At 39.4% G+C, this 24,974-nt stretch overlaps 1 long non-coding RNA gene across 7 annotated transcripts in view; it reads right to left on the reverse strand.

Moving 5' to 3' along the window:
• LOC110562186 (uncharacterized) overlaps positions 1–24,974 on the reverse strand; it is a 102,835-nt gene that overhangs the window by 36,975 nt on the left and 40,886 nt on the right. For 2 of the 7 annotated variants that reach the window (XR_009592434.1, XR_002477222.2), the window contains one exon: positions 12,137–13,332. The exons of 2 other annotated variants lie outside the window; for them this stretch is intronic. This is a non-coding gene — a long non-coding RNA (uncharacterized LOC110562186). Of the gene's footprint in view, positions 1–11,446; positions 12,071–12,136; positions 13,333–24,974 lie in introns of those variants that run through there. 3 more of the 7 variants (XR_009592433.1, XR_009592432.1, XR_009592437.1) reach the window with 2 other exon arrangements.

Below are 24,974 nucleotides of genomic sequence, written 5' to 3' on the forward strand. Positions count from 1 at the left end.
ATCTGCTGCAGAAAAAAGAAAAAAAAACAGCTGACCTCCGGGGAGAATGGAACATGCCCTCTTAAACTGTAGAGTTTGGAAGATGGTTCCTGAGCAAGCACCCTTCCCTTCCCTGGCTTCATAACCATCCTCTCTTGCTAGCTAGCGCTTTCCTTCTGAGTTTTCATTCTGTGAGGATCTAGAATCACTGCAGCCAGGCCCCAATTGTTGTGGCTTGTGCTCTGGAACAATGGTCAGCCTTCACTAGGCCCTCAGGAAGTGAGGTCCTGTTGACTCAAAGGCTGCTGTGAATCCTGTTAAACAGCGCAGTGCACAGCGCCTTCCTTACATACGAGGAGGAACTGCTTCTGTGCTCTCCGAGAGGCTGGCCTGATTTTCCTCAAGGCCATCTGAATCACTCTTTCATTCTTTGCTAGGAAACCCAAAGACAAATTCACTTTTCCTTAAACATTAAGCACAGAGGGGCTGGAGAGATGGCTCAGCCACAAAGAGCACTTACTGCTCTTGCAGAAGACAGGAATTTGGTTCTCAGCACCAATATGAGGCTGCTTACAACCATCTGTAACTTCAGCTCCAGAGGATCATAAACCCTGACTTCCCAGGACACTGTCACTTCTATGCATATACTCACACTGACACACACATAATTTAAAATAAATATTTTAATTGGACTCATCAGGTGGCATATTAGTTTCACTTCTCTGAGCATCCTCAAAGTACCGAAAGCGGGGACGCAAGCAGATATGTGTACAGTCCCTGCTGCACTGAACACAGTGTCCAAAACGTAGAACTAGCCAAGTGTCCATCAGTGGATGAATGAATAACATTTGATACATACACACGATGGAATATTAGTGAGTATTGAAAAGCAATGGCATTCTAATACCTGCTACAATATGGATGAACTTTGAAGGCTTTATACCAAGAGAAAACAGGAAGACCAAAATAAGGTAGACACTGTGTAATCCTACTGGAATGATTCACAGAAGAAAGTAGAATGGTGGCTGCCTGAAGCTGGGAGGGAAGAAGAGGGGACACTGATTGGCAACAGAGAAGTGATGGTTGTACAACACCAAAAGGGTGCTCTGTACTTTCTAACACCGAAATGATCTATTTCATGTTATACATATTTCATAGAAATAAAATTTGTTAGAATTGTAACTGAATGCTAACAAATGTAAAATCTTACAGAATGTATACTGTAATATATAATTACATCATTGTGGGCTTTTTTAAATTCTACTGTACTTACATTTTCCTCACTGGTGTTTTTATGTCCTCTATTATCATATGGGTATTTATGAACTATGATTTTTTTTTTACATAACAGGAAGGATTTGAATAATAGAATATACTCAGACTAGCATGGTAAAGCCATTGGATTCTATTATTACAAAAAAATAAAATCAGTTTCTGTAACCTATTGGTGGCACTGCTGTGAACCTGCCAGAGATGGATATTCCTCACTTCCTCTTGAGATGCACTACACACTGCTTTTCTGAGACTTTTCCCAGCCTTGAATCCCCTTATACCTAACTTCTCTTCTGTATTCCCTGGCAGGTCTTAGGGGTGTGCAACTTTCGCAGCTTCCTATAGCCTGTGGCGGGAAGAACTCCTCATTTACTGCATGTCCTTGATCCTTTCTGCTATCAAATACTAAAAGTTCTTAACAACTTTTGTTCATTTGTTGTTTTGAGACAGGTTTTCTGTGTGTAGCCTTGGCTGTCCTGGACTCACTTTGTAAACCAGGCTGGCCTCACAGCGATACGCCTGCCTCTGCTTCCCTGCGTGCCGGGATCAAAAGTGTGCACCACCACACTCGGTTGCTCCACAGTGCCTCATAAATCATGTTGCTTATTTTGCTTCTTGTAAACTGGAAGCATCTGAGGACAAATGAGCCTGTTTTGTCTATCAATCCCCTGCCTGATCCAGTGTTCTGTTGGCTGTGCCATAGGACTGACTGTTATATAGGCAGCCCTCCATACCCATGGCTTTTGAGTTTGTGAGTTCATACAACCACAGACAGAAAATATTTCAAAAGAAAAAGCCACAATCATAGCAAGGTTGTACAGACTTTCCTTCTTGTCACTAGTCTATAAACATAGCAGTTTAATAGTTATTTCCATGGCACTTATAGTGTGTTTGGCAATATGATCTACAAATTATTTTAAATGCACAGGAGATGTCCTTAGATGATATGTAAGTACTGTGCCTTGAGTGTGCCTGACACTTGAGCATCCATGGAGTTTCATACCCTTGGTGTCTTGGAACAAATACCCATGAATACCACAGGTCAGTTGCTTAGACTAAAATAAAATCAAGTCTCTATCTCAAAATAGAAAAGCTTCTTTCTTCACAATCACTGAATCAAACCCATTTCAGACAGTACTCACAAAGCAGGAAGGCCAGGCTAAGCATAGGATGGAAGCTTTGAGTGCAGCCATGAACTGAGAGGACTTTCTAGAGCTTTCTAGGCTGGAGTCTACATGTGGAAATCAGTTTAGCTATGAAAACATAAGGTGTGTAACACCCACAGCCAGATCACCATAGGCCTGGACACATAAAAAGTATCATTAACATTAATAGAAAGTCATTACTAACATCACTTTTAAACTCCCCAGAGTAATATGACAGGGCCAAGATAACTCTGTACACTAACCTAAAAAATTAATTTGAGGAAAAGTCAACAACAAAACTCTTCAAAGATATGAGTTTCAAAGCCTCTCTGGGTGACATACACTCTTCCTCAGTTCCAAAGGAGGTAAGATCCTAAGTGGGCTTCTCACCTTAACTGTAGAGATACAGAAAATGAGAACTCAAGGAGCAACACGAGAAGTGAAGGCTAGGAAAGAGAGTAGAACTGCAGCCATCCCCAGGGCTTGACAGTTTACCTCACTTCACATTTAAGCCTTGCATGCAATCAGGTTTATAGCAGAATCTTTCTAAACGCTGACATCTTCCATTTTCTTATTTCTCCAAACTAACAAAATGTCAAGAAATTTCAACCAAAGAATAGGCCACATGGCAGTAAAGCTTGTCATTTAATTTCTATTTTCATGGGCGTCAGAGAACTAGTAAAGCAAAGACGTTAATTTGAGAAAAGGGGAAAGAAGTGGGGAATGGGGTGTGGGGCCAGAAGGGGATCCAGGAGGGCTCAGAGTAGCATCCCTTCCTTTGCAACCCTCGCTGAGCCACCCCCCACCCACATGCACACTCTGTTCCTAACAGCGTCTTCATCAATTAAGATTCTCTGAGACGAGCAGGCTCCAAGATCAACAGCACCATCCACGTACTCACTATTCCACTGGCACAGCCAACGACTTGAATATTAAAGTAAAGCAATACACTCTGCCCTGCCATATCTTTTGTATACAGACAGCTGAAGCTGCAGCAAAGTTTGGCACCAAAAGGCCACGTCCCATATTTTCAGCCACCCACACGCCAAACCCTATAATAACTACAGACTCTACATGTAAGATTTTTTCAGACACTTGTAGCAAAGGAAAACTAATAGTCTTGTTTCTTCATGTGTTTCCTTTCCTAACAGGGCAGTTTTTCAACTTGAGAAACTTGTGGATGTAGCAAAAGAGAACAAAGGGTGCTTTGGAGATCTTTTCAGCAGATGTCAAGTAGTGCTTTATTTATTTAAACAGAAAGCCCCACTTTGTACATTTGGTTCATTCTATGGTACATGTTCTATAACAAGTATCTTTTTTTTTTAATCAGTCAAAAGCTGCCATGAGCGTGCTTAAGTTACAATAGGGCGTCAGGAATGTCTGTCAGCTGAGACTGAACGTTGCTCTTTTTGCTTTGGGTTGAAATGCAAACTCCTCTCCCATCCTCCTTCTATAATAGAGGAGACATTACAGTAAAGGTTATTCTTAGATTAATAAATAACTGCACATGGTAAAACTGGAAGCAAAGAGGCTCAGTCCTGCTGTGCTTTGAAAGGGAGGTTTTTAAGCTACGGCTTGCTCTCCCATGTGAATGTCTGGGCTCCTGTGGCATGAATGGGCCATCAGAACCTAAATTCTAGGAGCTTATGCTGCACCTGCAGTTAGAGAAGAAAAAATGCCAACCGGAAACTTCCCAAGCTTCTGCAAATAAGTAGAATGTTAATTTTTTTTTTTTCTGCATCAGACAAGCTTTGGCATCCTGCATTCTGCTCAACAGAGAACGTACTTTCAGGTCGGATCCGTCAAGCACTTGTCCCACCTGTCAGAAATGAGCACCCTTCCTACTGACAAGGCAGAGGCTGTTGGACAGAGAAGACAGACTCACTTGGCTCATGTTAGAAATAGACAAAATGTTTCAGAGATAAGCAAACAGAGGCACATGTATTCCCAGATTATCAAGCCATCAACTCCAGGTTCTGTGGAGCACAGCACACAGTGCCAGAAACACAGTGAATGAGCAGCTTGTTGATAATTTGAATAAGCACAAAGGAAACTGAAGAGTTACAGGTACTTTAAATACAACGATACAAGCAAAGGATACAGGATAATCTAAAATATAAATGAAAAGGGAGGGGACCCTGGCTGGATGTGAGCAGACTACGCACTGAGTCACACTCCACACTCCAGTGGATGGCCCCACACTCTTACACACATGGGTAGAAAAAATTGGATTCAGTAAGTAGTTTTCAAAGGACATGAAAATGCACAGGGGAGTGAGAGTAAGAGATGGTCTGGGTAAATATGATTAAGATGTACTGTATGTATCCATAAAATTTTCAAAAAAAAAAAAAGGAAGCATTAGGTATCTGAAAGAAAAATGAAAAAGAAATGAAGTTTAGATAGAAATGGAGTAGAAAATAGGAAAATAGGTTAGAAAATATGAAAGGATAATGATAAGATGCAACTTTAAGGCAAAAGTTTCAGTTTCAATTGGCAAAAGCAAAGAGAACAGAGAGTGAGGAAAGAGAGAAGCAACTTAGGCTTTCCTAAAACTCTTGCAAGATGCTCATTTTTATCTCAGGGAGCACCAAAGAAAACAACATGAACTTGTCCCAGATAGTAGGAAAGTTGCACAACTCTGTGAAAACACTACGTGCCACTGAGTTATACCCAGGAAAGGGCCAGATATCAAGAGCAATCAGAGGCAGATTTCATACAAAAATGGCACATGAGAGGGCACGTGGCAGGAAACTAATTTCTCAGCAGCAATAATTGATACCACAGAAAAATGAAATGATAGCAAGGCCATATCAGCATACTGAGTGACTTTGCATGAGCAAGCCTAGATTAAAGAACTACCTAAAAGATACATTTGAGAAAGCAACGGTTTGGTTGTAAGAACACAGAAGATGAATAGACATGGTATAATTTAAGAAAGCATTGTCTAAGCATCAAAAATATTGCTATCTGCACTCTGGTAACTAAATATCAATCATCTGACTAAAGCCACTCAACTCGTTAGAAAAACAAAAGCATGGAGATGCCAGGCCACACCTGCAATGGTGGTTCACTGGATTTGGACTTAGTATGAGGTCACATCTATCTGCAGGGGAGCCTGCAGATATGAATAGTGCAGAGCAGGACACAGGCTTGCTAATGGAAAGGCAGCCTCTGCTAGAGTCAGTCCTTTCTTTTGCTGTTTCATTTTCTTTTTAAAATTTTTTATTTTATAAAAACATCTTTCATACAATATATTTTGATCATATTGTTCTCCCCCACCTCCCTACCCATACAACTTCACATTCTCTCCCTCCCCCTTTCTTCTGCCTTTTCCTCTCCCTCCCTCTCTCTATCCCTCTCTTTCTATCATACACACACACAGTAAATGAAATAAATATTAAAGTATTAATTCAAAGACTCATAGCATATTCACAAAGTTGTGTAAATATCATCATTAGTTTCAGACAGGTTCATTCTCTCAAAAAGAGCCCCCATGCCTGTTACAGTCCCTTTTTTTCTCTCCCTCATGCCCTAACAACCACTGATCTATTTTCTGTCTTTATGGATATGTCTATTTCAAACACTTCACATAATTATATATATATATATATATATATATATTTATTTATTTATTTAATATAATATATGGCTTGGTTTTTGTTTCACTTATGGTATTTTTGAGGTCATATATGTTAAGATATGTATTAGTACTTTATTTTAATGAGCAAAAAATATTCCAGTGGCTGGATAGGACCACATTTGTGCATTCATCTATTACTGAGTATGTGAGTTGTTCTATTTTATGCCATGTACAATGAGATGTGAATATTTAAATATAAGTTTTGTTCAGTCACTTTTTTTCTGTCCTCCTGAGTATATACATATCTGGCAATGGAATCACTAAGTCACAAGATAATTGCCTCACATTTAGGTAGCTTGAAAACTTATTGTGGCATTCATCTAGCTATGATGATAAGTACTGAAAAAATAAAGCAGAAGTAAATGTCAAGTGTAGACCAAATACATCAAGAGGGATATGTGTCTACATAAGCACTTAGCTGGTGCATTAGTGATTAATGAACAAAGATGCATACAATAACAAACCCAGTGCAATACTAACCCAGTGCAAAGCGAAAAGATGAAACTCGGAAGATAACTATAAACTAGGTGGTTGTGTTTCCATGAAATTCAAAAACACATAAAATTAAGCAATATCTTACTAAATTGTGCAAGTAAGTATGGGAAGATATGAAGAAATGCAATGTAATAGAAACCAGAACTTTCTGTTGAGTGGTAGTCTCTGAATCTGTAAGAGCCATGCATGGTAACAACAATGTTCTGCAGGGATGGGGAATATACACACATTCTCTATACCATTTGTAAAGAATATATATTACATATAATTAATATATTGATATAATAATAAAGAAATATATATATATTCCCCTATGTGCAATCCATTTTGAATTAAGACTACTCCATCAAAATACCTACTATCACAGCCAGTGGTCATCCAAGCCTGGTCATTCAGTAATGTACATCGGCTTCATTCTCTGTAGTCAGAGCATTTATATCTTAACCACAATGTAGCTCTGTGTGAATCTTTTGATCTAAGTTTTATCAGAAATACTCTACCTTCCCAGCTTTGGTCACTTAAAACTTAGAAGAAGGCAGGGTGTCATAGGTGTCATCTAGGATGAGCCACTCCAGGCCAGCCCCTGACACAGGTCCTCCTACATCCTCAGCTTCAAACACTGTGCAGTTGAGCACAATTGCAAAAGAAGATAGAGGCAACTATGGGGCAGTCAGATTAAGGAGAGCAAAGGGATGAGCTTGGCCATGAAAAATGACTGGCATTCCTCCACCAAGCTGTTGATAAAGGTACCACGAAAGGGCTAATAATGACAGATGGCCTCAACCCATCCCCTAGCTTAAGTCAAACCAGATTCCCAAGACCCAGAGTAAGGATGGTCCCAGTGTTGAGAGCTAGAAAATTTTCTTCCATAGACTATAGTCACAGTTTAAATATGAAGTGTCTCCCCAGCTCACATACTGGGCTTTTGATTGGCTTGGGGGATGGGGGGAGTACTTGCATTCCCATCATTAATCTCTCAATGGATTCATAGTATCTTGGCATTTTTGTGATGTGTATCAGGTACAAGGCAGTGCCTATCTGGAAAAAGAAGGCCACTGGAAACAAATCCTTGGCAGCTGGATTTCAATCTTCAACCTCCACCCTATTTGAGAGCTTCTACAAGGTGAAGAGCCTCCGTCAGCATATTTCCCTGCTGCCTTGATATTCTGCCAGTTGCATAAGACCAAGAAACCATGAACTGAAGCCATAAACCAAAATAAACCTTTCCTGCCTTAAGCTCGTTACACAAGTACTGTCACTGTAAGTGTGACTAACATGCCTACTGCATCCTCATGATGAGTTCATCATGAGGATGATCATCTATGATCAACTAATCATCTATGTCTCTGAATACTAGCGTAATTAAAGCCAAAATATCGCTGTGAAAATTGACAGGATAAGGAAGGAATGCCAAAGGGTGGAAGTCCCATCCTACCACAAACATCTGTGTGGCCTTGGGACATACCTTAAAGCTGCTCTGAGTATGAAAAGAGTCGCTGTATTAAGCACTGGGCACATTGTAGATGCACCAAAAAAGGCAACTGCCCTCTCCAGGCATTGTCTACAGTAACAAACAAATCCTCCACCCCACTATACCAAACATCTAGGGCACAGTTAGCATCAGAGGTTGTTAAGAAGGATAATTTAGAGACTATGTAAACACCTGGGCTTTTTGCTATGACTATTTTGCATCTCCAAAAACCTCTTCCTGTGCATAGCACTTAAAATGGCTGTATACAACTACCTTACATTATCAGCAACTCCATGTTTAGCAGAAAACTCTTGTGAGAAAACAAGTGAAGGAATAAAAACCTGCCTGAACCAAGTGTGGCGGGGACATTGTCTGAAAGCTATCTACTTCTGCTAAAGCTATTTTTAAAATGTTTGGATTCTTCTGCTCTGATTTTGTGCTGTTAAATATAGATAATATTTTGACAGTCTGGGAAATGGAGAACTGTTTTATGAAACTTTACGGTTGCTAAATATAGGTTCTGATAAACACAGAAACAAATAACCATTTTCAGCCTAATGTGAAGAGCTTCCTTGGGATGTTGGTGCCTCATGACTATGGAGCTTTGCATATTCTTTGTAGAATATTAAATGACATGAAAATATTAATTCTTGCCCCCTAAGAGTTTATATTCAAAAAGATTTTATTCATATGGGAGAAAATAATTGTCTCATTTTGAAAATAGTAGGCAGATGGCTTAATCCACTGGGTTTAGTTTCAAACAAACAAACAAAATATTTTTGAGGTGTAGAAAAACTAAGAGAAACAGATAAAAACATGTCAAGAGTTTTACATATAATTCAGCTGTATGGAAACATTCAGTATTAAGTGTTAAATATGTATAATATTTACACATTTATAATCAGTCTAATATTCTTCTCTAGTTCCTAAAAGATCTCATTGAATTCAGAAAGTATTTTTCCAGTAGCTACAATAAGGTTGGTTGCTACTCTAAAATTTTATCATTATTGGCTTGCCTGATACTTACTAAACACCCACCAAGTGCCCAACAAAATCCTAAGGACAAAACAAAGGTTTGTTGATATAAATTTCCTGTCCATGAGTGGAAGCCAGTGGAAGGTGAGGAGTCTGTAAATCCAGATTTTAAAAAAAATTAAAAGTGAAAGTGTTTTGCCCATTGTTTTTAGCTCACAAAGAAAAGATGCAGAGAAAATGTTAGCATGCATGCCAAACACACAGGGGAAGTTTCAAGGTGAGTCACATGAATCTCTGTGTAAACTGAGGCCCTCCCAAATGTGCACCCACACTTCAAGCCCTTATCCCAGACACAGTCCTATTAACCAAAAGTGAATGCATTTAAGACCCTCGGTGGATGACCGAGCCCACAGATGGTACCAACCCACATAAAGAATCACTGTGATAAAGTTTACTTTACCTATCAGGCATAGTAAGAGATGAGGAACAATGGCTAGTGATGAAATAGAATGAGTATAATAATCTACTATAATGAAAGCTATTTAAAATTTATGACTAGTTTATTTCTAGAATTTTCTGCTCAATGTTTTCAGGGTACAGTTGACTATGGGTAGACGAGTTTCATTTTCACAGCAAGTAAAATTGTTAGCCAAGGGATGAACAATATGAGGCTGAAGGGGTTAGAGTATGGAGTATAAAGAGATTAGAGCTCAAGGAAAAATGATATTTACTACTAGAGATGAGGATGATAAATCCTAACTGCAGCAAACAATGTGACAGAATGCTGCCTGAGAGACAAACTAAAAGCAGCAAAAGGAGATACTGGTGAGAGCTTCCCATCAAGTTGTGAGCTCTTTTCTTGACCAGCTCAGATCTGATTACACCCAGCAGTCAGAGACGATATTCAGTGACATCACTTGGATCTATTAATACCAATGAGAGGAGGGGTTCCCTGCAAGTGTCATACGGGAAAGCATACTACAGCAAAGAGAAGAATGAAAATCGAGTGCACATTGACTTTGTCAACCTAGATCACACTTCAGGGAGTCTAACAGCATTTAAGCTCAGCATAATTTGGAAAAAAGTTTCCTGGTGAAATATACTCCCACTGCACAAGGAAGTGTAATTACTTAACTCAGGGTCTTCCAGGAAGATGGGTTCTAGAGATATGTTAGGTGTACTAGCTTAAGGGCCTAAGGGTCTGGCTGGGTCTCAGTTACACAGATAGCATTGAGGTCATTTAGAGTATTAGCCACCTCCAGTCCTGGTTGTTGGAGCTTGATATGGCCTCGCTCAATAGATAATACAGATCATCAGGCCATTTATCATTTTCAATTCTCAGCTTTCAGGGTGGAAGAACAGGCTTTCATCTTTCCCGTTGGGAAGACAATCCTGTGTCCTTAACATTTCTGATTCCTCTGAGATCAGGTGGGTGCAAGCACCATCCTATGTTCCTAACTCATTAAGACATGTAAAATCTCTTCAGAAGTTTACTTTATGCTCCCAATAGCAGAAGAAGACCATCTTGCTGACCCAGGAGCACCACAGAAGGCCAAGCACCTTCACAGTCAGGTCCTCTCCTTAGGCATTTGTCTTTCCTTGGGGCATGTACATATGCTATCCCCTGCTTTCTTTGAAATACTCCAACCCTGAACCTATGCTTAGCCAGTGATGTGTTCACCATACATATCTCAATCCATGTTGATTCCTGAAAGATTCCAGAGCTGCACCCTGGACTAGATCCCTATATAACTCAGCTTTCTATCATAGTAATAAAATCTCTGTAATAATTAACTATAAAGGAGGAAACTATGTTGGTTCAGTTTGGAAACCAATGGTCTACAGTTGGTTTGTTTGGGATTCATAGCAAAGCAACAGCACATCACAATAGAAAATTGTTCTATAGGAAGCCCTGGCTTCATGACTTGACATGGTAGCACACGCCTTTAATTCCTTACTTGGGAGGTAAAGGAATTCAGTGTCATCCTTTGCTACATAGAAAAATACAGAAAGGAGAAAGGTCCATGGTCTAATATTTCCTTCCAATACACTCCCCAGCTTCACCCCCACAATGACCAGATGACTACCCCTTAGAGCAGCAGTTCAGTTCTCAACTTACGGGTCATAACTTCTTTGAAATGCAAATATTCTGCATATCAGATATTTACATTATTATTCATAATCGTATCAAATTATGTTATGAAGTATCAAAATAATTTTAAGGTTAGGAGTCACCACACCACGAGGAACTGTATTTTTTTTTTTTCAATGCAGTTTATTCAGGAACATTGAACAATCCTCGGACCCCAGGGAAAGCCAGCCCACAGCTTAAATAGCCTCTGGGTAGCCAACCCAGGCGTGCCACGGGGGCAATGCAGATAGGTCCACATACATGGAAGCAAGCCAGATCCTCGGCCTTAGCCAAATGTGGAGTTGTTCGTGACAGAGAGCACTCACCATCGGGAAGGTGGAAGGCGGAAACCAGCTCCATCTTTAAGGCATAGCATTCCGCAGCTCTCTACAGTTCCCCCTTTTTGTTTTAGACGCATCAGGCAAGAGTAGAGGTCTGATCTCTGATATTAGAAATAAATTGGGACTTTGTACAGATGTTCATTTAGGTGTCATCCTCCCAAAGAGTATCGGACCCGTCCGATACCTTTTTCTCAGAGGCGGGACCTGGGGCATCAACCCGCATGCAATCAGACATGCTCTTCTCTGGGTCCAAAGCGGCTGACCCTGAGTGCAGTGCTTAGCCTCACATCCTGAGCGTATCATTTTAGCTTTTTATGGTATCCAACCATGCTTGGGGAGAATGTCTTGCTTCAATGGCTGTAAAGGCCTGAATGATCATGGCTGCATCACACTGTTGTGAGACTCTAATCTTGCATATATACCACAGGCAAACCAAGGAGACCAACACCAGAAGGCCTGCTAACACTCCCATGCCCGCCCATTCCTTCAGATGATTCATGGCTGCAGCAATCCATGTTGATAATCCTGTGGGTAGTCCTGCGTCCACTCCGGTAGAATTTACTGTGACAATGGCCACTCTCAGCTGCTCCATCGTAGTATCGAATTCTCCAGTCCAATTACCTAAAATATAGCTCGACAATTGTTTAGACAGATTTGCAGCGCAGGAAAAATTCTCATGTTGTATGCTAGTGACACAAAGTCCAGCATACTTTCATTGACAGCCAGGTTGAGTGATTTGCCATAGGGTATCAATTTGCTCCTGCAAGAGGTCAATCCTCTGATTGAACACCATCAAGCTTCCTTTTAGTTGAGCATTAATTCCTTTATGTACAACTAAGGCATGAGCTACATTGGCTAAATGATTATTCAGGGTCTGAGCAGTCTGCCCAGTATGAGGAACTGTATTAAAGGGTCACAGAATTACGAAGGTTGAGTATCTACCTTCCAACTGTATCATGAGCTGAAGACCAAACCTTTACCACATGAACCTTAACGGATACTTATCTATTCCCAAGAAATCCCTTTTTCATATGTTCTCATACTCCTGGCTTTGATCCTTCAAACTTCTATTTGTTAATAAGTATTTGTTGAAGGTCCACTTCTACTACTAAACTTTAAGTCTTATGGAAGCATAAATGCAATGACTTCCCTTTTATGCACATCAGTGAGATGTCTCATTGTGTACTGTGTCATACTATATTCCATATTTGCTGAGCACCTCTTACGTTGAAGGGGCCATGCTACCTACCATAGCAGTGGACTTGAAGGGGAGGATACAGGAAAACACATGACCAGTTTTTCTATATGTGTGGGTTCCACATTTTGTCCTTCTGTATAGCTGCATATCTTCTGTATACAGCACATAACAATAAATAATGCATGGATAGATCAGTAAGTAAACAAATGAGTCCACAGATGAATTACCTTGTTAAGTGAATAATCAACTGAGGGTTTCCTGTGAACATACCCCCAGCTTGCTCTGTCATTTACTGAAATTGGACTCACTCAACTAACTGACTATAGCTTGATAGTCAAGTATACCTTTCAAGTGTGAAATGATGCTATCTTCATAATCTGTTGTTCAACACACCACTTTACACATAATAGGGGTTTGTAACTGATGGTGAATAATGGATGGATAATGGGTATGTACATAAAAGAAGACAATCTAATGTTTTGGTTTTCACCCAGGTATATTTGTCCTTTTACAGGCATATATTAGGGGCAAGAGCGATGACTCAGGGGTGAGGAGCTTTTGCTGTTCTTCCAGGGGAGCAGCATCTTCAGCTGTTTCACAGATGCTGTAACTACAGGTCCAGGAGAATCTAGTGCCATTCTCTGATCTCCATAGACACTGCATGCCTGTGGAACTCAAACATAAGCTTAGGCACAAACACACACACACAAAGTACATAAGTAAATCTTTTTTTTTAAATATTAGTTACAGTTTATTAGCTTTGTATTCCAGCTGTAGCCCACTCCCTCATTCCCTCCTAATCTCACCCTCCCTCCTTCATCTCCTCCCTGCCCCTTTCCAAGTCCACTGATTCTCCTCCCCTTTCATCTGACCCTGGTTTATCAGGTATCTTCTGGACTGGCTGCAATGTCCTCCTCTGTGGCCTAGCAAGGCTGCTCCTCCCTCGGGAGGCGGGAGGGAGGTCAAAGAGCCTGCCAATGAGTTCATGTCAGAAATAGTCCCTGTTCCCCTTACTAGGGTACCCACTTAGATACTGAGCTACCACGGGCTACATCCGAGCAGAGGTTCTAGATTATATCCATACATGGTCCTTGGTTGGAGAAACAGTCTCATAAAAGACCCCTGTGCCCAGATATATTTGATCCTTGTGGAGCTCCTGTCCTCTCCAGGTCATATTAACTCCCCCTTCTTTCTTATGATTCCCTGTACTCTGTCCAAAGTTTGGCTATGGGTCTCAGCATCTGCTTTAATGCCCCACTGGGTAGTCTTTCAGAGGCCCTCTGTGGTAGGCTCCTGTCCTGTTACTTGTTTTCTCCTACATCCAATGTCCATCCCATTTGTCCTTCTAAGTGAGGATGGATACAGAAATTGTGGTACTTTTAGACAATGGAATACTACCCAGCCATTAAAAACAAGGAAATCATGAAATTTGCATGCAAATGGTGGGACCTAGAAAAGATCATCCTGAGTGAGGTATCCCAGAAGCAGAAAGACACACATGGTATATATTCACTTATATAGACCTATAAAATAGGATAAACATACTGAAATCTATACACCTAAAGAAAATAAATAAGAAAGTAAATCTTTTTAATGGCATATATTATTATCCCCTTCAGATGAGCTAAAACTTTTTGCACATATTTCAAAAATTTAGAAATATTGAAATATAGGGAAAAATAAAAGGAAAAGCATACACACTTATGGCCAATTCAAGGCATGGTATTTATAATACACATTTGGAACTTATATACTGAGCTTTTGTACATTTGTACAAAGTTTATCATACCCAACTACAATATAAGCTCCTTAAGATCTAAACATGTATTTTCATGAATCCCCTTCCCCTTGGCTTTTAAATTAATTGACACATATAGGAGTTACTCAGTAAACACAGAAAATATTTTACACATTTCTGCTATACCTAACTGAAAGTTGAATGTCCAATTGAGTCTCATATTCTGTGGATACATGCAAGTTTGTTCTCCTGAACCTCATGCAGTCCTTATCCTGAGGTTGAGTCCCTGACTGTTATAATCCTGCTGTTGTATGGGTGGTACAGACTGGATAGAGATGAATATAGTCAATTCAGAACTCAAATTACCACTCATTCTGGTGATAATGGCCAAAATTACAGTTAAGTTGTAATAATCTTTTGTTGTAATTACAGTAGCTTTAATTTACAACTTAGTTTGATTTCATAATCCGAAAAACATTAAAATGTAGCTTCTTTTATATTAGGAGTCAGGATAGGACAAGGACTCATGTAGCCCAGGATGGCCTCAATATGCTATGTAGTAGGGGATGACCTTAAATTATTAATCTGTCTTTGCCTTCAAAATGATGAGCTAACAGGCATGCACCACCATTCCTGACCATTAAAATAGAGTTTCTGAAAAAGAAGATGTCTGAGATGTTGGATATTTGTAAAATGTTGCTAAAATCCTAAAAAATAAATATTATATTGTTATGTTTATAAATAATATTTTGCTAGTTGCTGAAAATTCATATAGGTTAATAACAAATATGAGACGCAATCAGGAAGGGAAGAAGGATGGGTTGGGAATTCAGCTCAATGGTACAGCGTTTGCCTATCAAAGTGCAAGACCCTAGGTTCAGTCCTCAGCTCCTGGTGGGTGTGTTGCTGGAGGGAGGTATTGAGGGAAGACAAGAAAGAAGAGAAAGGACAAATACTAAGGCAAGAAAGGCTACATATACCTTTCCAAAGCTGGATTAACCAGCGGATTACTCTCTCTGTAACTAGGCATGAAATACACCACTCCATCCATAAAACTGATTCAATACTTCTTATATACATATTTATCTTTAAATATTTTATATATAAAATATATGTTATGCTTTAACAGTGTATTATGTGAAAAATGCATAAGAGCATAACTGTTTAAGAATAGATGAATGCACCTCGGTTCAGATCACAAAGACCAAAGCTGCTGACAACACCCCCACCCTCCACCACCACCTACTGCCTGCCTGCCCCTTGTTTCTGTGAACTAGCACCTACTCAGGTAGACATTTTATGCTTAGGTTCAGGCCAAGCTGGTCAGAACAGGTAGGAGTCCACCTGCCATCTGAACACTCCTGCTCCCTGTTTGGAGCCTAAAGATCCAAGCTGTTGACAGCACCACTACCACCTGCCCCTAAGTGCCATGCCCCCACCTCTACATGGGCATATAACTGCTGCTCAAGGGCAAGCACACCAGGCAGAAGAACAGAGGTGCCCTGTAGAACAAAAGACCATGCTAACTACCAGAAGTCCAGCCCTCAACCCTGATGGAGACTCCCTGCTGAACCAGAGGTCACGATGGCGCCTAGAAATACAGAACACAAAGACCAGAAGACCAAAGAGGAAACAGAAACCAAGGAACAAAAACACCCATACAACAAACTCAGAAATCAGCTCCTAGACAGATAGTAATCCCAGAGCCAGAGGCCATAATGCCAGTGCAAGAACACAATCAACAATAGCCAGGGCAATATGGCATCACAGAGCCTAGCTACCCTACCACAGCAAACTGTGGATATCCTAACACAGCTGAAGCACAAGAAAAAGACTTAAAAACCAATGTTGTGAAGATGATAGAAATCCTTAAAGAGGAAATGAGTAAACCCCTTAAAACATACACACACACAAAACAATTGGAAGAAATGAATAAATCCCCTAAAGAAAGCCAGAAAAAAAAAATGAAGAAAACAAATAAAACCATTTAAGACCTGAAAACAAAAATACAGGCAATAATTGAAACATGAACTGGGTGAATCCTGGACATAGAGAGTCTAGGAAGGTTAACAGTAACTAAAGATGCACGCATAACCAATAACATTCAAGAGAAGAAAGGTGAAATCTCAGTCATAGAAGATATGGTAGAAGAAACTGATACATTGGTCAAAGAAAATGTTAAATCTAACACAACAAAATGACCTTAAATCTAACCTTATAAAGATGATAGAGGTCGTTAAAGAGAAAAATGAATAAATCCCTTTAAAAGAAAATACAATGAAACAGGTGAAGAAAATGAATAAAATTCCAAGACCTGAAAATGGAAGTAGAAGCAATAAAGAAAACACAAACTGATGGAATCCTGGAGATGAAAAACCTAGGGAAGAGAACAGGAACTACAGATGCAAGCATCACCAACATAATTCAAGAGATGGAAAAGATAATCTTAGAGGTAGAATATATGACAGAAGAAATTGATTCAGTCCAAGAAAATGTGAAATCTAAAAAATTCCTGACACAAACCATCCAGGAAATCTGCATTACTAAGAAAAGACCTAAACTTAGAATAATAGGATAGAAGAAGGTGCAGAGTTCCAGATCCAAGGATCAGAAAATACTTTTAACAAAATCATAGAAGAAAACATCCCCAACCTAAAGAAAGAGGTGCCTATAAACATATGAAAAGCATACACAACACCAATTAAAAGATGAGAAAAGAAAATAATTCTGCCACATAATAATCAAAACACTAAATCTATAGAACAAAGAAAGAACATTAAAAGCTGCAAGGGAAAAGGCCAAGTAACTTACAAAGGCAAACCTATCAGAATTACACCAGACTTCTCAGCAGAGACTCTAAAAGCTAGAAGGGCTTGAACATATGTCTTGCAGCCTCTCAAGGACCACAAGACTAACCTAGACTATTATACCCAGCAAAATTCTCAATTACAACAGATGAAGAAAACAAGATATTCTAAGACAAAACCAAATTTAAACACTATCTGTCAATAAAACCAGCCCTACCAAAAAAAAAAAATACTAGAAGGAAAACTGCAATTCAAGAATATAACTACATTCAAGAAAACACAGGAAATAAAAATTCCACACCAGCAAAAGCAAAAGAACAGATGCACACACAAACACACACACACACACACACACACACACACTAACACCACCAACATCAAAATAACAGAAATTAACAATCATTGATCATTAATGTCTCTCAACATCAGTGGACCCAATTCCCCAATTAAAAAAACACAGGCTAACAGAATGGATGTGAAAACAGGATCCATCATTTTGCTGCATACAAGAAAGATACCTCACCAACAAAGATAAATACTACCTCAGAGTAAAAGGCTAGAAAAGGGGGTTTCCAAGCAAAAGGATCCAAGAAGCAATGGAGTAGCCATGCTAATATCTAATAAAATAGACTCTCAAAATAAATTAATCAAAAGAGATGGAAAAAAGCACTTCATACTCATCAAAGGAAAAAAAATCTACCAAGATAAGCATCTAAATTCTGAACATCTATGCTCCAAATGCAAGGGCACCCACATTTGCTTATTTGTTTGTGTGTTTGTTTTTCTTTATTTTTATTCTTTTAAATTTTATTTGATTATTTATTTAACCACTTTAGAGCCTGATCCCAGCCTCCTCTATGCTCTCTTCCTAGTCCCACCCTCACATCCCCTCCCCATTTTCTCCTCTCCTTCTTCTCAGAGAAGGGGAAGCTCCTGAAGGGTACCAATTTACCCTAGCATCCCAAGTCACAGCAGAAATGAGCAAATCCTTTTCATTGAGGCCAGACAAGGCAGATCCACTAGGAGAAAAGGTTCCAAGGGAAGAAAACAGAAAACTTCTACTCCCATTGTTAGTGAATCGAAATAATGACCAAACTACTTGTTTGCTACCAGTGTTTAGAGAATGTAGGTCCAGCCTATACATGCTCTTTGGTTGGTGGTTTAGTCTCTGTGAGCCTCCATGGGCCCAGGATAGTTGATTCTGTTGGTTTTCTTGTAGGTGTGCCAACAATTGAAAAGAAACATTGCTAAAACGTCAACCACATATCAAACCCCACACATTAATAGTAGGATACTTCAACATCCTACTCTCATCAGTGGACAAGACATCAGACATAAACTAAATGGAGATGTAATGAAACTAACCACTATGAAACAAATGGACCTAAAAGATAGCTACAAAATACCCCAACAAAAATAAAGAAATATGTCTTCTTCTCAGCACCTCATGGAACATTCTCTGATCATTCTAGTTTGTCACAAAGCAAGCCTGAACAGATACAAGAACATTGGAGTAACACCTTGTATTTTATCAGACCACCATGGATTAAAGCTGGACTTCAACAACAACAGAAATAACAAAAAGCCTACAAACTCATGGAAACTGAACAACTCTCTACTCAATGACTACTGGGTCAGGGAGGAAATAAAAAAAATAAAAATTTTTTTCTAGAATTCAATGAAAATGAAGGCACTATGTACCAAAACTTCTGGAACACAATGAAAACAGCACTAAAAGCAAAGTTCATAGTACTAAGTGCCTTCATAAAGTGGAGAGATCTCACACTAGCAATGTCAATGCACACCTGAAAGCTGAGAACAGAAAGAAGCAAACACACCAAAGAGGAATAGACAGAAGGAAATAATCAAACTCAGGACTAAAATTAATAAATGAAAAAGAGAAAATACAAAGAATCAATGAAACCAAGATCTAGGTCTTTATAAAATCAACAAGATAGACAAATCCTTAGCCAAACCAACCAAACAGCAGAGAGACAGGATCTACATTAGCAAAATTAGAAATGAAAAGGGGGCCATAACAACAGATGCTCAGGAAATTTAAAGAATCATTACATCTTACTTCAAAAACCTGTATTCCACAAAATTGAAAAATCTAAGCAAAATGGACAATTTTCTTGATACCACTTACCAACATTAATTTAAGATTAGGTAAACAATTTAAATAGGACCTATAATCACTAAGGAAATAGACATAGTCATTTAAAGTATCTCAATGACAACAATAACAAAAAAAGCCCAGATGCAGAATTATATCAGACTTTCAAAGAAGAGCTAATATTAATATTCCTTAAATTTTCTACAAAATAGAAACTGAAGGAACATTGCCAAACTCATTCTATGAAGCTACAGTTACCTTGATACTTAAACCATACAAAGATTCAACCCAAAAAAGAATTTCAAACCAATTTCCCTCATGAACATTAATGCAAAAATACTCAAGAAAATATTTGCAAACTGAAATCAAGAACACATAAAAAATATCATACACCATGACCAATTAGTTTCATCCTAGGAATGTAAGGATGGGTCAACAAATAAAAATTCATCAATGTAATACACCATATAAACAAACTGAAAAGAAAAAAAAACACATGATCATCTCATTAGATGCTGAAGAAGCCTTTGACAAAATCCAAAACTACTTCATGATAAAAGTCTTGGAGAGATCAGCGATACAAGGCTCATACCTAAACATAATAAAAGGAATATAAAATAAGCCGATAGCCAACATCAAACTACATGGTTAGAAACTTAAAGCAATTCCACTAAAATCAGGGACAAGACAATGATGTCTACTCTCTCCATAATTATTCAACATAGTACTTGAAGTCCTATCTAGAGCAATATGACAACTAAAGGAAATCAAGGGGATACAAATTGGAAAGGATGAAGTCAAAATATTGCTTCTACTCACAGTTGATATAACAGTATACTTAATGACCCCAAAAACACTACCAGAGAACTCCTACACCTGATAAACATCTTCAGCAAAGTAACTGGATACAAAATTAACTCAAAAAAATTAGTAGCCCTCCTGTGTACAAAAAACAAAAGCGCTGAGAAAAAAATTAGGGAAACAACTCTCTTCACTATAGCCACAAATAATATAAAGTATCTTGGTGTAACTCTAAGCAAGCAAGTAAAAGATCTGTATGACAAGAACTTTCAGTACCTGAAGAAAGAATTTGAGGAAGATATCATAAGATGGAAAGATCTCCCATACTCATGGTTCTGTAGGATTAACATAGTACAAATGATTATCTTTCCAAAAGCAATCTACAGACTCAATGCAATTCCCATCAAAATACCAATACAATTCTTTACAGAACTTAGAAGAGCAATTCTCAATTTCATATGGAAAAATTAAAAAAACAAGAATAGCTAAAAAGTTTGTGTACAATAAAAGATCTTCTGGAGGTATCACCATGCCTAATTTTAAGTTGCACTACAGAGCAATAATAAAAACTTCATAGTATTAGCATAAAAACAGATAGGTCAATCAATAGAATTGAATTGGATATCCAGAAATAAACCCACATACCTATGAACACTTGATTTTTTCACAAAGAAGCCAAAACCATACAATGGAAAAAAGAAAGCATCTTCAACAAATGGTGCTGCTCTACCTGAATTATGCATTTAGAGGAATGAAAAATATGTTTATTTTTATCACCCTGCACAAAAATCAAGTCCAAGTGGATCAAAGACCTCAACATAAACCTGGATACACTACTAAATCTAATAGAAGAGAAAGTGGAGAATATCCTTGAATGCATTGGTACAGGAGACAACTTTCTAAACAGAACACCAACAGAGCAACATTTAATAAATGAGACCTCATGAAACTTAAAAGCTTCTGCAAGGCAAGCAAAAAAAAAAATAGGACAAAATGGCAGCCTATAGGATGAGAAAAGATCTTTACCCACCCTACACCCAACAGAGGGCTAGTATCTAAAATATATAAAGAACTCAAGAAATTAAACACCAGCAAATTAAATAACCCAATTTAAAAATGGGGTACAGATCTAAACAGAGAATTCTCAATAGAGGAATCTCAGATGGCCAAGAAGCATTTAAAGAAATGTTCAAATTCCTTAGTCATCAGGGAAATGCAAATCAAAACTACTCTGAGATTCAATTTTGCACCCAATTTTATAGCTAAGATCAAAATCTCAAGTTACAACATGGGCTGATGAGGTCTTGGAGAAAGGGGGAACCCTCCTCCATTGCTGATGGGAGTGCAAATTTGTACAACTGCTCTGGAAATCAATTTGGTGCTTTCTCAGAAAATTGGAAATAGCTCTACCTCAAAACCCAGCTATACCACTCCTGGGCATATAGCCAAAAGATGCTCCACCATACAACAAGGACATTTGTTTCAGTTTTGTTCATAGCAGCTTTATTAATAATAGCCAGAAACTGGAAACAATTCAGATATCCCTCAACTGAAGAATGGATAAAGAAAATATGGTGGGCTGGAGAGTTGGCTCAGAGGTTAAGAGCACAGTCTGCTCTTCCAAAGGTCCTGAGTTCAATTCCCAGCAACCACATGGGGCTCACAACCATCTATAATGAGATCTGCTTCCCTCTCTGGCCTGCAGGCATACATGTAGGAAGAGTACTATATAAATAGTAAATATACAAATACATCTTTTTATAAAAAGAAAGAAAATATGGTACATTTATACAATGGAATACTACTCAGCTATTAAAAACAAGAAAATCATGAAATTTGCAGGCAAATGTATAGAACTAGAATAGATCATCCTAAGTGACGTAAGCCAGACACAGAAAGACACAGATGATATATACTCACTTATAAGTGTGGATATTATCCATATAGTACAGGATAAACATACTATAATTCACAGACCGAAAGAAGATAAATACCAAGGAGGGCCCAAAGCAGGATTCTTAAATCTCACTCAGAAGGGGAAACAGAATAATCATTTCAAGGGGTTGAAGAGTGGAGACAGAGTAGGAGAGAGAGTGGAGAGAGATGGGGTAGAGAGCAGACCTGGGGAGAGTGGGTCAGGGAGGACAAAGGGCTTGCAGAAAGAAGAGAAACCTTGGGTAGGGGCATCTCTGTGACAAACTGGAGGCAAGTTAGACTCCTGGGAGGATATGTAGGTGACTCCACCTGAGACTCTTAGTAACAGGGGTCATGGAGACCCAAGAGGACACCCTCTAACTAGACAGGACTCCTAGTGGAGGGAGGGGAACATCAACCCATCCACAAAAACTTTGACCCAAAATTTACTCTGCCTACAAGATGTTCGAGGATAAAAATAGAGTGGAGAATGAGGGAATGTCCAACTAATGCCTGATCCTACCTGAGACCCACTCCATGGGAAGAGCCAAACCCTGACACTACTAACAATACTCTGCTATGCTTGCAGACAGGAGCCTAGCCTAGCTGTCCTCTGAGAGGCTCCACCCAACATCAGATGGAAATAGATGCTGAGACCCACAACCAAAGATCGGGTGGAGCGCAGGGAGTCTTGTGGCAGAGCAGCGAGGGGAGGATAGAAGAACTCAGAAGGGCAGGAGCTCTAAAAGAAGACCAACAGAGCTGACCAACCAGGGCCCAGAGTGGCTTCAGAGTCTGAATCACCCAATCAGCACCATGCATGGACTGGACCTAGGCTCCCTACACAGATGTAGCCAATGGGCAGCTTGGGCTTCAGGTGGTTTGCTGAGTACTCGGAGCAGGGGCTATCTCTGACAGGGAGCAGGGGCTGTCTCTCACATAGACTGTCTCTGACTCTTGCCTGTTTTTTGATCACCTCCCCTTGACAGGGTTGCCTTACCAGGCCACAGGAGAAAAGGATATGCTCAGTCCTCATTTAATTTGATGAGGTGGGGTGGGTTCATGGGTTGGTGAGAGAGCTCCCCTTTTCTGAGGAGTAAGGAATGGGAGATAGAGGGAAGAGGGAGGGTGGGTGTGACCAGGAGAGAAGAGGGAACAGGTTATGACTGTAATATGTAAATAAATAATAATTAATTAATTATGTAATATTAATTAATTAATTAAAATTTTCAGAGGGGGAGAGATGGCTCAGAGGTTAAGAGCACTGTCTATTCTTCCAAAGGTCTTGAGTTCAAGTCCCAGCAACCACATGGTGGCTCACAACCATCTATAATGAGATCTGGTGCCCTCTTCTGTTGTGTAGGCAGAATACTGTATAAATAATAAATAAATAAATCTTTAAAAAAATTTTTCAGGGACTTTTAAAACTCTTTGTAAAGAAGAGAATAGAAGCGAATATAAGAATGACAAAGCTGAGTTTTCACTAAGAGTCAAAAACTGGGCTTCGGATCTCACCTGCACAGTATTTCTCCCTCCAGCTGCAGCTGTGTCCCTCCCTCTGTGTTTGGTTTCCCTAAGTCTAAGCGAGGTACAAGGGTGAGGTGGGTTGCTTTCAAACAGCTTCAAAAATGCCACTGAGTTCTGAAGAGGAAGTTGGATCACTTCAACAACACAATACTTCATCAAAGCAACCTAAGGGAGGGTTCACTGTGACTCACAGTCTGAAGCTACAGTCCACCTCAGTTGGGAAAGGCAAGGGAGCAGGACAATGAGGCAGCCGGAGAAGATGCATTCACTGTCAGAACGGTACTGCCCACATTTAGACTGAGTCGGTCCATCCCAATGAGCCTAATCCCGATAAAGCCTCACAGCCTTTCTACAGGATTCTAGATTATATGAAGCTGCCAGTTACTGTCAGCCATCATGGAGGCTGACAACTCCAGTCCCAGGCCTCTGCCAACCGTGAGCACAATGGATCCATTTGAAGCTTTGTCATAGGCTGTTGTGCTGGTTGGAGGACAAAGACTTGGCCACTCTCTAGAACCTGGTAACTACTAGAAAGGACTCATCCTTCTGATCTCTGATAAGCCCCACTCCAGTTAGTAAGGCCCTTGAGTAAGAATTGTATATAAATGGGTACTACGATAACCTTCCAAATGGGCAGAAAGCATGGGAGAGAGCAGTAAATTGTCACTGATGGTAGCACCCACCAACCATCTAAGTAGGCCACCAAGCCAGAGGCCTTTTCCAATTTTTCAGGGCACTTTATTTTAGAAAAGAATTCTGCTGGGCAATTTGCTTATACCACAAGGCAATATGCACACAGGCACATGATGTGGTCTCAATTTATGAAATTATTTTACATAAAAAGCATGCATAAACATTTGAGGCAATATGTTTGGAGTCCATGGACAGCTGTAATTAAAACGACTCCAAAAGCATTCTGGTTGCACTCCTAAATGTAGGTTCCTCCTCCCAGATACTGGCCTGCTCTGAACTGCCCCACCCTTTCTCAGTTTGGGTACTTGGTAATATATGATTCTACAGTGTGACAAATCAAAATTAAAAAAATAAAAAAAAAAAAGGCTGCTTGACACAGAAACTCTAAGACCGTGGTTTTGTCAGAGTAAATTATGGAAAGTGTAACTGTTGGTTAAATTAACATCTGATGGATGCTTGTCTTTTACTCTTTTTTAGGTATCAGTTTAATTTAAGTGGGGATAACACTGCTGAGTTAAAAATGAAGTATAATCCATATAAAGCAATATGCAGAAACCATGAAGAAGACTTGTGACCATTAAGGCTTACTGTACTTATGTCTGCATTCGTTTCAACAACCAGAGCTAGCCAGACTATGAAGGTACAGGTAGCTATTACTAAAACTTTAAAACTAGGCTACCAGCCGTGAGCCCATAACACAGTGGGTAAAACATCTTGAAAACATCAGGACG

Source organism: Meriones unguiculatus, chromosome 6 (assembly GCF_030254825.1).
Source record: "Meriones unguiculatus strain TT.TT164.6M chromosome 6, Bangor_MerUng_6.1, whole genome shotgun sequence".
NCBI lineage: Eukaryota > Metazoa > Chordata > Mammalia > Rodentia > Muridae > Meriones > Meriones unguiculatus.